At 37.1% G+C, this 12,474-nt stretch overlaps 1 long non-coding RNA gene across 3 annotated transcripts in view; it reads right to left on the reverse strand.

Moving 5' to 3' along the window:
* Positions 1-4,904: 4,904 nt before the first annotated feature.
* Positions 4,905-12,474, reverse strand: part of LOC126940167 (uncharacterized) — a 56,501-nt gene continuing 48,931 nt past the window's right edge. For 2 of the 3 annotated variants that reach the window (XR_007720639.1, XR_007720640.1), the window contains exon 4: positions 4,905-6,597. This is a non-coding gene — a long non-coding RNA (uncharacterized LOC126940167). The remainder of the gene's footprint in view (positions 6,598-12,474) is intronic. The other variant, XR_007720641.1, reaches the window with a different exon arrangement.

A 12,474-nucleotide genomic window follows, 5' to 3' on the forward strand; every position in this document is an offset into this window, starting at 1 on the left:
TACAATAAATAGCTTGGCTAATTTCCTGCATTAATTCATGCATCTAACCCATACTTATTGTGCTATTATACGCCAAATACTATTCCAGGTTTTGGAGAGAGAGTAGGAACAAAACAAGCAGACATCCTTGTTATTGAGTTGCCATTTTACTGGGAAAATAGGCAATAAATAAAATAAGCAAAATATGTTTGTTAGATTGGGATAAATGCTACGGAGTAAGACAAATCAGAGAAGGTAGACAGGAAGTATATTTTGGGGGATACAATCTAAGATAGGCGGGCAAGGCAAGTTGTATTGAAAAGGTGACATTCAAACAAAAACTTGAAGAACATGAGAGAGAATTGATGAGGATATCTTAGGCAACTGCATTCCAGGTGGAAGGAATTGCAAAGTGCCAAAGCCCTAGACAGAAGCATGGTTAGGTGTGCACAAGCTAAAGCTGTCTTGGGAAAGACAATCAGAGAATGAAGGCAGAGAAGAAAAAAGGAATCAGAGAATGAAGGGTACAAAGGCAATGGCATCTTTGTAGCTGCTTTGGTTAAAAAACGTGCACTCTTGAGTCTCTTTGTTCTCCCTCACTACACATGCAATTCTCAGCAACACCATCGGCTTATTTCTCAATATAAAACCAATTTCCACATTTCTGATAACTCGACTTGCTATTAACTTGATTCTAGCCAACACCATAGTCTGTCTAGATTACCAAACTATCAACCAGGAGATTTCCCTTTTGTGCCATTACCCCCTGCAGTGTATCCTGAAAACAGCAGTGGATTCACAAAACCACAAGTGGTTTTGCATTTCTCAAAGTTCTTCTAATAATCGACAAGGAGCTGTGCATCCCCTCTCCCCACTTTCTGATTTTATTCCCTTTTAGGAACACTTATGGGGCCTTTTGTTTTCTTAGAACATGCCAGGCACACTTTCTAGCCAGGGACTCTTGCTTCAGTTCACTCTGTCTGGATGATATCTATAAACTTGGTAAGCTTAAAAAAGGAAATATTTTTAGAAACACTCAAAGTTTCAAGTGCAGAAAACTCTTATCTAACAGTTCTAAAGAAACAGGATGGGGATCATGGCTAATTACAATCCATGGGTAAATTTTTAAAAGCTTCCTTTGCCTTTTTTTTATTATCAAGATTTTTTCCTTGTTGAACTTGTGATACAGATAAGAAATATTTAAATAACCAATATCAACTTAAGTCAATTTAAGATTAATGAAGAAGCAGAAACAGTAGGGCATAGATGTAAGGACATGGGAAAAATATGGTGAGATCTTGGAGGTAACAAACAAGATTTATTTTCTTCATAGGTTTTTCTTAGTATAATTCTGCCTATGACCACATCTTTTTTTACATTGGAATTGTGAATAGGATGCTTATTGTACTTCACTGTTTTGTTAAATATCTCAAAAATTATCTACAATTGCCAATATACTTGTTTCTCTGGACCTTTCTAAACCATTGGGTTTTTTTTTTTTTATTTTTTAATCTTTTTTTATTTTTTATTATTATTGTACTTTAAGTTCTAGGGTACATGTGCATAACGTGCAGGTTTGTTACATATGTATACTTGTGTCATGTTGCTGTGCTGCACCCATCAACTCGTCAGCACCCATCAACTCGTCATTTACATCAGGTATAACTCCCAATGCAATCCCTCCCCCCCCCCCCCCCCCCCCCCCCCCCCCCCTCCCCCCTCCCCATGATAGGCCCTGGTGTGTGATGTTCCCCTTCCCGAGTCCAAGTGATCTCATTGTTCAGTTCCCACCAGTGAGTGAGAACATGCGGTGTTTGGTTTTGTGTTCTTGTGATAGTTTGCTAAGAATGATGGTTTCCATTTAAATGCTCTATTTAAGGTCATAGACTTCAAAGAATGTTTGACAAAATGATTTCATCATTGAAACAGCTTCTAGAATGCTTCCAGCACTGAAAAGCATAAATTCATTTTAGAGTACAAATAATTCAAGATTTTCTGATATTGCCTTGATTATAAATTATACTTAAATATATTACCTAAGTTTTTATTATATTTTCAACTTTCCATTTATTGTAGCGAATTTGTTAGAGTGTAGCAGGAAGAGGCATTATATTCAATACTGGTCTTTTCCTTTATTATTTCACTTATATTTAAGCAATGGAATTGAGCATTCATTGGCATTGCTATCATAGCTTACTGTAATAAGCTATTGGCATCTCTTCAAACATAAAAGATATATTAAAAATGGCTGTAGCAAATTTTAAATAACTGTACATGAATCTCATGTTTTCAGAGAAAATTTAGAAAAATCCCAGATACCTGGTATTAGATCTTGGCTAGGAAATACATTTTTAAAACCTAAACCTAAATCATTAAAAGTAAAAACATAATTTTTTAAAAAAAGTCTTTTTTTTTTTTTTTTACAAATGGCATTTTCTTAAATTGTACCTAAACTTTTGCCAAGGCTGTCCTAAAATTATTTTCTTATGTAAAGAAATAATAATAATAATGATAATGAATTAAGCTCTAAGGAGAAGTTCCATTTATAACTCATTTTCTTTATATCCACATCCCAAAGTAGTAGATTCAACACATGGCTGAGCTAAGCGCTGGCCCCGCTGTCGCCATTGGCTCTGGCCACTGTTGAAAGTGCCTTTGTCACTTTGTCTTGGATGACTGTGTAGACATGACTAAAATATATAACGCATTTTTTTCCAAGCAATTAATTCTTTTTTTTCAGTTAGTGTAGACAGAGTCTATTAAGCAATTAACTGTGGTTAACTCAATTATAGAAAACATAATTCATCTGATTTAGAAACTTAACTGACAAGGCAAGTGAACTCTGGCTAACCTCAGTGGGACAGAAATGGAGAGTAATAAGGCCAGGAGGACCAATCATTCTAGAAGAAGAATCCACACAGGAATAATTTTTGGGGTACTCAAACATTTGGTCAAGTGTTTATAACTTTAGTATGGTTTGGGTTGCTAAAATTATGTTTTTATTTTTTCTTCCATGAAAGTTTATCTTTACCAAGAAGTGTAAAAGTTTCTTTCTTTTGGAAAATCAATACATTTCATATATTCACATTACTTGTTGATAAAATTTACTACATGTTCACCACAACCTCTACTGGCTGATCATTTTGACACCGTGCAGTCTAGGACAGTGTGCATTTTCTGAAATGTTTAATGATAACATCTTACTCTTCAGTTTTTACTTAGAGAATTCACATTGAAGATAAAAGAAAAATTTTATACAATAAAATGCATCATTAAATCTGTGACAAGTTTAATATCCCAAATATCCTTGCATAAAGATTATTAAATGTTTATCACACGTGTTTTGTAAAAGATTTCAAAAAACTAAATTAACTGATTATTTTTTGTTTGAGGCGTAGTATTTTCTTGGTGTGTTAATTTTAATTTAAACAAAATCCTTAAACTCTTTTTGTGACATCCATAGAAAGTTCACGGGCTCCAAGGAAAGAACGGCTACATATGAATGGCAAACATCCAAGTGGAGCCTAATTATTAATAAAGTAATGCTCACCAGTAGCGTATTCTACTTTTTGTAGTACTCAAGGCCTCAAGTTCAGTAAACACAAATTAATACCAAACAGATGGAGCTGGTGTTAGTTAGGGTTAAGGGGTCTCCATACTGATGTTCTTACTACCCAACATAGTTATGGTAGGTATGAGAAGAAAGAATTATAAATAGTGCACCAAAGCCAGGACAAAAAAGGCGATGGATGTGGTGAGAAAGAGGACAGTGGGTGTCTGGGAGAGGGACAGAGGAGGGGCTGAAATTGAAGACAAGATGCTTCCCATAACTCCATGGCTAAACTGTGAACTATCTTTTCAAGGTAAGGTTTGTATATCTTTTTTGCATCAGCATCTCCAGAAGTCATCAGAGTATTTGACAGATTACATGCAGTCAGAGTGTGAGGCAAAAATGGGCAGCCTGTTGACTTTACAAATAGCATTACTAAATCTGTTGGAATATCGACCAAATATTGAATTCACGCTTGGGTCATTTATAAGAATTCCTTTTTTTTTTGGCTTGAATTTCCCTATATCCCTGTTTTGAATCCTTCATATAAGCTGGCTTCTTCATGCTCCCTCCTTATTTTACTTTCCTTTTGCACTTTTTGTGACAAGTTCTTTGATATATTTAACTGCATAAGCTTGCTTGTTCAATCAAATGGGTTTTTGCTTGTAGAGATTTTCTACATCCAACGAAATTCTAACTGATTCACGATGGGCTTCTTCTCTTCCTTAACTTCTATTTCTTGCCTCTGCAAAACTATGAGGTAGATACAAGATAACTTTACATTGGCCTTAAAGTGATATACTCGGACTAACCTAGTTAGATTACTCAGCCAGGTAGGTCATGCATTTGGGACTCAACATTCAGGCTACAGATTGTGCAACAGAAAAATCGAGGGTAGGTTAATAGAAAGGGTTCAACAATACACTAGCAGAACGAATGAGGGGTAGAGTCTAGACATCTAAGCAGAAAGTCAAATTAGGCAGATCACCACAATGTGGAAAGAGAAAGGTAACATGGACATTTTTGGTTCTGCCACAGACCATCTTTGAGGCATTTGTTCAGTCATTATCGTGAACTTCAGTTTCTTCAATGACACACAAGGCAATGGATTAGGAGTATATAAAATACATTTTTTCAAATACAGGGTTTTATAAATATTGACATCTTGCAGTATACCCAGTATTTTAATTACAAAAGTTAAAATTATATAAACAACATATATGTGGTTGTATTTTCTCTGACCTTTATTATAAATTGATCAATATAAAAATAATAGCTAAATAGATTATAGCCTCAAAGGCAGTAAATAATAATTTCCTTTCCCTAGAAATTGAAATACTCCAGTATATAGTTTACTTTTGTTAAAAGATTAAAATTTAGGAATATAAAATATATTTACTGTCAGGTGGAGGATGTAAGAGCATCCTGATTCATTACTTGAACTTTGTTCAAAGATTTTTATGTCTTCAAATATACTCTGTGATATTTTACTTTCTCTGGTTATGTATAAAGCTAATCAAGAAGAGAATATAATAGCTGCTACTTTAGGATAAGCTAAAGATAGGAAAGTAATTATATTTTATATAGAACTTATCAGCTATCCTCTAAATGCCTATAGTGGTATCAAAGCTAACATATGCTAATTTAGCTAGGTATCAGCAATAGGCTGGCAATTAGTAAGGGTGCTTCAAGCAATCACTAAAGCTACAACACAAATCCATGGCAGACAGCACAAACTACATTCTTATCTTGTTAATCACTCTTCGTAATTTCCAGTGCCAGAAAGAATAGTCCTTTTCAGGCTTGCATGACTGATCACCCTGAAAACTCGGTGGTTTAAAAATAATAATAATTGCATTAACTTTCAGGGTTTATAGGGCACCAGAACTAGGAAAGAGCTTGGCTTGGTGTTTCCAGTTCAGAGTCTTTCCTTGTGATTGCATTTAAGTGGTGACTAAGACTGAGTAGGGAGAGGAGCAGAGGGTGATAGTAGAGCTGGGGAGGGTTAATGAGGCATCTCTATCCTTTAAACTAGTGTCAGGGTCTCTGGACTAGTTTGGGCTTCCTCACAACACAGTGGCCTCAACATAGTCAGATTGCTAATATGATGGCCGGTGGCTCCAACGGCCCATATTCCAGTGATCAAGGTGACCGAGCTGTAGAAAGGGCCAACAGTCCAGTGATAAGATGGTCGAGCTGTAGAATTCACAGTGACCTGCTACTGAAGATCACCAGAACAGAGTCTCCGCTGCTTCTAATTTCTCACACATTTACATTCTCTGACCTCTTTTAAAGCCTTTCTTGCTTAAATAGGACTCACCCAGGAAAATCTCCCTTTTGTTCAACTTAAAGTCAGCTGATTAGGAAGAATAATCACTCCTGTAAATATGGTTAACTTTTGCCACAAAACATAAAAGATCCCATCACCTTTGCCGTGTTCTGGCAGCAAGGGGCAATTTTCGGGTCTCACACACACTCGAGAGGATGTTTTTGACAAGGCCTGGGACATTGGTGGCATCTTAGAATTCTTTCAACTACAAGAAATTAAATTAAAGTTGAATTCTTAAAAAATAAAGTTTAAAATGTCCCCTGAACTGCAAAATAATTTTAGCATAATGATGGCCGACTGACTCTTTCACATATTAATTCAATCATTACCTCTCTATTTTCACCACATTTTCCCCAAGAGATACCTGTCTAAAATAACTGGTGGTACCTAACTGATATTTTCCTAATATATATTATAAGTGCTCTAATAAATAAAGTTTCATTGTGTTCTGAATATGTTAGCAAACAACATTAAGTATCAAAATAAAATGTATGGAATTATTTTCCTTTTTTTTCAGAATGTGCAGGCAAGCAAGAAAGACACAGAATAACATTTAGAGAAATAGAGATCATTGTGAAAGGAGAAGCCTATGAATAAAAATTAGCTGGAATGTCAGTCATTATGTCAGAACAAATGTCTTCTAAGAAGAAAATTCTGATTGATTTCCACATAATTACTCTGATTGTGGAGTCAGCCTGAGCCACACATGAGCCATCTTTTCCACTGCTGTTGACTGTGCCTGCAAACACCAAGAAAACATAAATCAGGGAAAGGAAATGACTGAAGTATGGATTTAAATGTTTCTATTTTTACAAGGCTGTAGGCTCCACATTTTTGTTGACTATTTTAATGATACCAGCAACAATTTGGGGCAGCTATCCTGGTAATGTCTCTTAACCTTTTCCGCCATTTATGGGAAGCAGTTTGCAGGTACTTCACGATCGGAGAAAGAACCTGACCAATTTATTCTTTAGTATTTATTTCAAAAGAGAGCTATAAAAACTGTTTTGTTCTAGATTAAAGGGATGCTGTTTTGAGAAAAAAAAATATTCTCAATAAAATTTGCTATAAATGTAGACAAAATATATACAAAATTTAAACACATATAGTAATATATACCAAAGTTATGCAGCTCAGTTAAACAATCTCAATATGGAGAAAGGCAAAAGATGCTTCTCAAAGATAAGCAACCATAAACTCACTGAGCAGCTAAGTTGGTCCATGACTTATCCGTTCATTTATTTGCCTAACATTGACATTTACTGAGCACCTGTATGTGCTTAATATAGTAGTACATGGAACATTTGAAGATGAGGAACCTTTTGGGAACTGGAGCAAAGGTGACTCTTGCTATGCTTTAGCAAGGAGACTGGCAGTTTTTGCCCTTGCCCTAGAGATATGTGGAACTTTGAACCTGAGAGAGATGATTTAGGGTATTTGGCAGAATAAATTTCTAAGCAACAAGGCATTCAAGAGTAACCAGAGCATAAAAGTTTAAAAAATTGCAGCCTGAAGATGCAATAAAAAAGAAAAACCCATTTTCTGGTAAGAAATTCAAGCACACTGCAGAAATTTGCATAAGTAACAAGAAGCCAAATGTGAATCACCAAAAAAATGGGGAAAATGTCTCCAGGACATGTCAGAGACCTTCATGGCAGCCCCTCCCATCACAAGCCTGAAGAACTAAAAGGAAAAAATGCTTTATTGGACCAGAACCAGTGTCCCCATGCTCTGTGCAGCCTCAAGACATGGTGCCCTGAGTCCCAACTGGCTCAATGTCAGCTGTCACTAAAAGGAGCCAAGGTACAGCTTGGGCCATTGCTTCAGACAGTGCAAGCCCCAAGGCTTGGCAGCTTCCACGTGGTGTTGGGCCAGTGGATGCACAGAAGACCAGATTGGAGGTTTGGGAACCTCTGCATAGATTTCAGAGGATGTATGGAAATGTTGGGATGTCCAGGGAAAAGTTTGCTGCAGGGGTGGAGCCCTCATGAAGAACTCTGCTAGGGCAGTGTGGAAAGGAAATGTGGGGTCAGAGCCCCCACACAGAGTCCCTACTGGGGCACTGCCTAGTGGAGCTTTGAGAAGAGGGCCACCCTCCTTCAGACCCCAGAATGGTAGATCCACCAAACAGCTTGCACCGTGCACCTGGAAAGGCTGCAGGAACTCAATGCCAGCCTATGAAGGCAGCTAGGAGGGGAACTGTACCTGCAAAGCCACAGGGGTGGAGCTGCCAAAGGCTGTGGGAGCCCACGTCTTGTGTCAGTATGCCCTGGATGTGAAACATGGAGTCGAAGATCATTTTGGAACTTTAAGGTTTAATAACTGCCCTACTGGATTTTGGACTTCCATGGGGCCTGTGGCCTCTTTGTTTTTGCCAATTTCTCCCAATTGATATGGCTGTATTTAACCATTGCCTGTACCCTCATTGTATCTAGTAACTAACTAACTTGCTTTTGATTTTACAGGCTCATAGTGAAAGGGTATTGCGTTGTCTCAGATGAGACTCTGGACTTGGACTTTGTAGTTAATGCTGGAATTAGTTAAGACTTTAGGGGACTAATGGAAGGGCATGATTGTGTTTTGAAATGTGAGGACATGAGACTTAAAGAGGGCAGGGATAAAATGATATAGTTTGACTGTGTCCACACCCACATCTCATCTTGAGTGTAATTCCCATTATCCCCATGTGTTGTGGAAGGGACCCCGTGGGAAGTAATTGAATCATGGGGGTGGTTACCCTCATGCTGCTATTTTCATGATAACAAATGAGCTCTCAGAAGATCTGATGGTTTTATAAGGTGCTTTCCCCTCTTTGCTCAGCACTTCTCCTTCCTGCTGCCTTGTGAAGAAAGACGTGTTTGTTTCCCCTTCCACCATGAGGTAAGTTTCCTGAGGCCTCCCCAGCCATGTTGAACTGTGAGCCAATTAAACCTCTTTCCTTTATAAATTACCCAGTCTCAGGTAAGCCTTTATTGGCAGAGTGAGAATGGACTAATACACCTGGTAAAGGCTGATTTTAAAAAACTCAATCTAATATAAAAGAACTGTATATATGTAATACATTTCACTAACTTCTTTGTTAACAATAAGGCAAATATCTAAAAGGTTTCACATATTTGCTCAGAATGCTAAAAATCATAGTGTATTATATAAAAATATAAGTGTTTTGACCATTGTGCATAAGTATTCAATAAACATTTTGAAATATACATACTTTCATAATTTGAAAATAACCTTTGTCTAAGTTAGTTCAATTTTCATTTTATCGTGTAAAATTTTTAAAGATATAAGAAAAATATATATTATGGATGAAATAATAACTTTAAAAAATCAGGTACTAAAAGCAATTATTTCTGCACTATGGCAATTATTCAAATCTGCTCTCACATACTTTACACAATGGCCATTTCTGAATCCAAACCTAAAATAATCCTTTTTAGGTCTCCTTTCTCTGTGCAGGAAAATAAAGTCATTGGTCTTTAGATGTTGTATATCTCAAAACAGATGAGTTTTTAGGATATCCAAAAGACAGTTTTATGGTAGGTAATTCTTTAATTCCAACCTGAAGTCAACTCATTATTTTTGAAAACCCTTCTCCATCACTGTCAAAACAAGAACAAAAGTTTTATTCCTCTCAGTTGTTCATTTCCTTTTAAAACTAACTGGGACTTTCATATTAAAAAAAATTGTTGTTTTGAACTTACACACATTTATTGTGTGTGTAAGCATAATGACTTTTTGTTTGCCATTTGTAACAGTAAACAGACATTTTAAAAATTCTCTAACTTCATTGTAGGACCATGTCTTAAGACTCTTCTGGCTGCTGTAATCAAATATCATAAATTGCACAGCTTTGTAAACAACAGAAATGTATGTCTCGTAGTTCTGGAGGCTAAGAGGTTTGAGATCAAGGCACAAGGAAATTTGGAGTCTGGTGTGGATCCTCTCCTAGGTTCACAGAAGACACATGTCATATTTCACCTGTGTCTTCCCATGTTGGAAGGAGAAAGAGGTTTCCCTTGGGCTTCTTTTGTAAGTGCACTAATCCCATTCATGAGGGCTCCACCATAATCACCTTCTAAAAGCCCCACCACTTAATGCTGTCACGTTGGAAAATCAAATTTTTTTACATATTTTGAGGGGACACAAACATTCAGACTGTAGCATTCTGCCCCAGCCCTCAAAATTCATGTTCTTCTCATAAGCAAGGACATTCATTCCATCCCAGTAGCCCCAAACATCTTAACTTGGTCAAACATCAACTCAACAGTTCAAAGTCCAAAATCTCATCTAAATATCATCTAAGTTAGGTATGAATGAGACTCAAAGTATGATTCATTTTGAGGAAAATTTTTCCCTAGCTGTGAGCCTATGAAATCAAACAAGTTATGTGCTTCCAAAATACAACGATGGGACAGGCACAGAACATGCATCCCCATTCCAAAACATAGAAACAGGAAGAGGAAAGAGGCAAGAGGCTCTAAGTCCACAACCCAACAGAGAAAACATTATATCTTAAGTCTCAGTAACAATCTTCTTTGGTTTGATGTTCTGCCCTTCCAATCCACTTTGGGGAGAAGTCCCTTCTGAGCACCCTGGGTGGTACTCCCTTAGCTTTGGCCCCCAGAGTTTGGACCCCCAAAGCTCTGGGAACCCCTGGCTACATGGCTTTGCCAGATACAACTTACACTGCAGCTCTCATGGATTGGAGATGTGCGCCTGTGGATCTCCCAACCAAGAATTTTATGCCAGTGGCTCTCCCAGTCTGAGGTCTCAGGGCAGCCCTACTCTTGTGACTCTGCTGGGCATTGGTCTAATAGAAGTTCACTGTGGTGGCTTTGCCCCTCTAGCAATTCTCTGCCAGAGTTCATTAGAACTGAATTTGGGGCTACCAAGGTGCATGGTAACAGAGTAAGGGAGATAGACCCACAATGTGAAGCAGCACGGGGTAGTGGTGGTCTCTCCTTTAAATTGGAAACCACCCTGCTCCCCAGGTTTTTGCATTTTGATAGGAGTGGCAGCCCTGATAATTCTTGAATTGCTTTTAGGATGATTCTTCCACGGTCTGGGACAACAGGTTCTAGATTCTGTTAAATGACTGAGTAATTATATCAGATTGTCATTTGGTCACACACTTGGACATCTCTTACAAAGATACTTCTTCATTCTTTACAATATGGATAGACTAAGAATTTTCCAAATATTTAAGTTTTGGTTTCCTTTTGATTAACAATTCCATCTTCAAATAATTTTTCTCTTCTCACAGTTTACTAGGAGCAGCAAAGAGGAATGAAGCTACTCTTTCAAAATGTTGTTTAGAAAGTGCTTCAGCCAAATATACAATTTCATCACTCACAAGTTCTACCTTTCCCAAAACATCAGGACAGGAACACAATTCAGCCAAGTTATAAGACACTGCATGACAAAGATAGACTTTTCTCCATTTTCCAATCCCATTCTCCCCAATAGGATCTGGGAATACATCAGAAAGGTCTTCACCACCCATATTTCTACCAATAGCTATTAATGACGACTTAGGTGGTATCTAAACTTGAGGCTTTCCTTACTCTCCTTTTTTATTTCCTGAGTCCTCTCCAAAATTGCCAGTCAAGACCCACAATTAAATGAACTAGAACGAAACATTTATTATTTTAAAATATCAACTCTGAACTCATTCAAATATTTGTGTTATTCACACATAAAATAAAATATATATTTTTATTGTTAAATATATTCTATTAAGTTCCAAAAATTTTTGTTAATATTGCAAAATATTTAAAATTGACTTCCTTGTGTCATATTATTAAAATCTCTGCTTTCTACTCACATTCTCACTCTAAGAACTTTAATATTATTTTCCAATTGCAAAACTATATATTTTACCTCCTCTGCCAGACCACCTTGGGGCCCCTCTGAGTTTGCTTGCCTTCTGTCAGAGTGAGAAAGCCTTGCAGGCAAGAAGCAATGAAACTGATGCAGGAGTGGGGCATGAATGAAAGCCAGCCCTCTACTTCCTTGTGAAACCCAAAAACTGTGGCTTCCCCCTTTTTTTGTACTTATACAGCATTGCCCTTTGTGAACAATATTTCTCCTGATTTTCCTTTGCTTAACCATTGCTTATTTCCCATCAACACCAACTTACAAAAATTTGGAAGTGGTGTTCCACCCCTGGGAAATATTTACTAAACTCATGGCCAATGTTGATCTCTTATTTTTCTTTTTAATCTTATAGCACCCATTGAAACAACTCTCTATAAAGATACTTTCAGCTAATTCTTAGAGATGAAGAATCTGAGTATCAGAAAATTTAAGTGACTTGTCCAATGTCATACAAAATATTTAAATATGTGCATTCGATCTATAACCCACTTAAAACATTATGAGCTACATAAAAGTATGCCGTAAATGATAAATTCTCATGCAGTTGTGTAACCAAAGTATCAACTGGAGCTTCACTCCTTCCCTGGAAACTCAAATGTGCTTGGTTCACACACTCAATTTTAAAGTCTTTGAAGTCCAGAGCTTCCTGTAATTTCTGCTAATTACCAGCACTTTCCCTCTAATGACGTATTCTGCATCAGGCTCCTGCTTCAACATGTGCTGTTCTGAAACAGCC

Source organism: Macaca thibetana, chromosome 17 (genome assembly GCF_024542745.1).
Source record: "Macaca thibetana thibetana isolate TM-01 chromosome 17, ASM2454274v1, whole genome shotgun sequence".
In the NCBI taxonomy this organism is placed as follows: Eukaryota; Metazoa; Chordata; class Mammalia; order Primates; family Cercopithecidae; genus Macaca; species Macaca thibetana.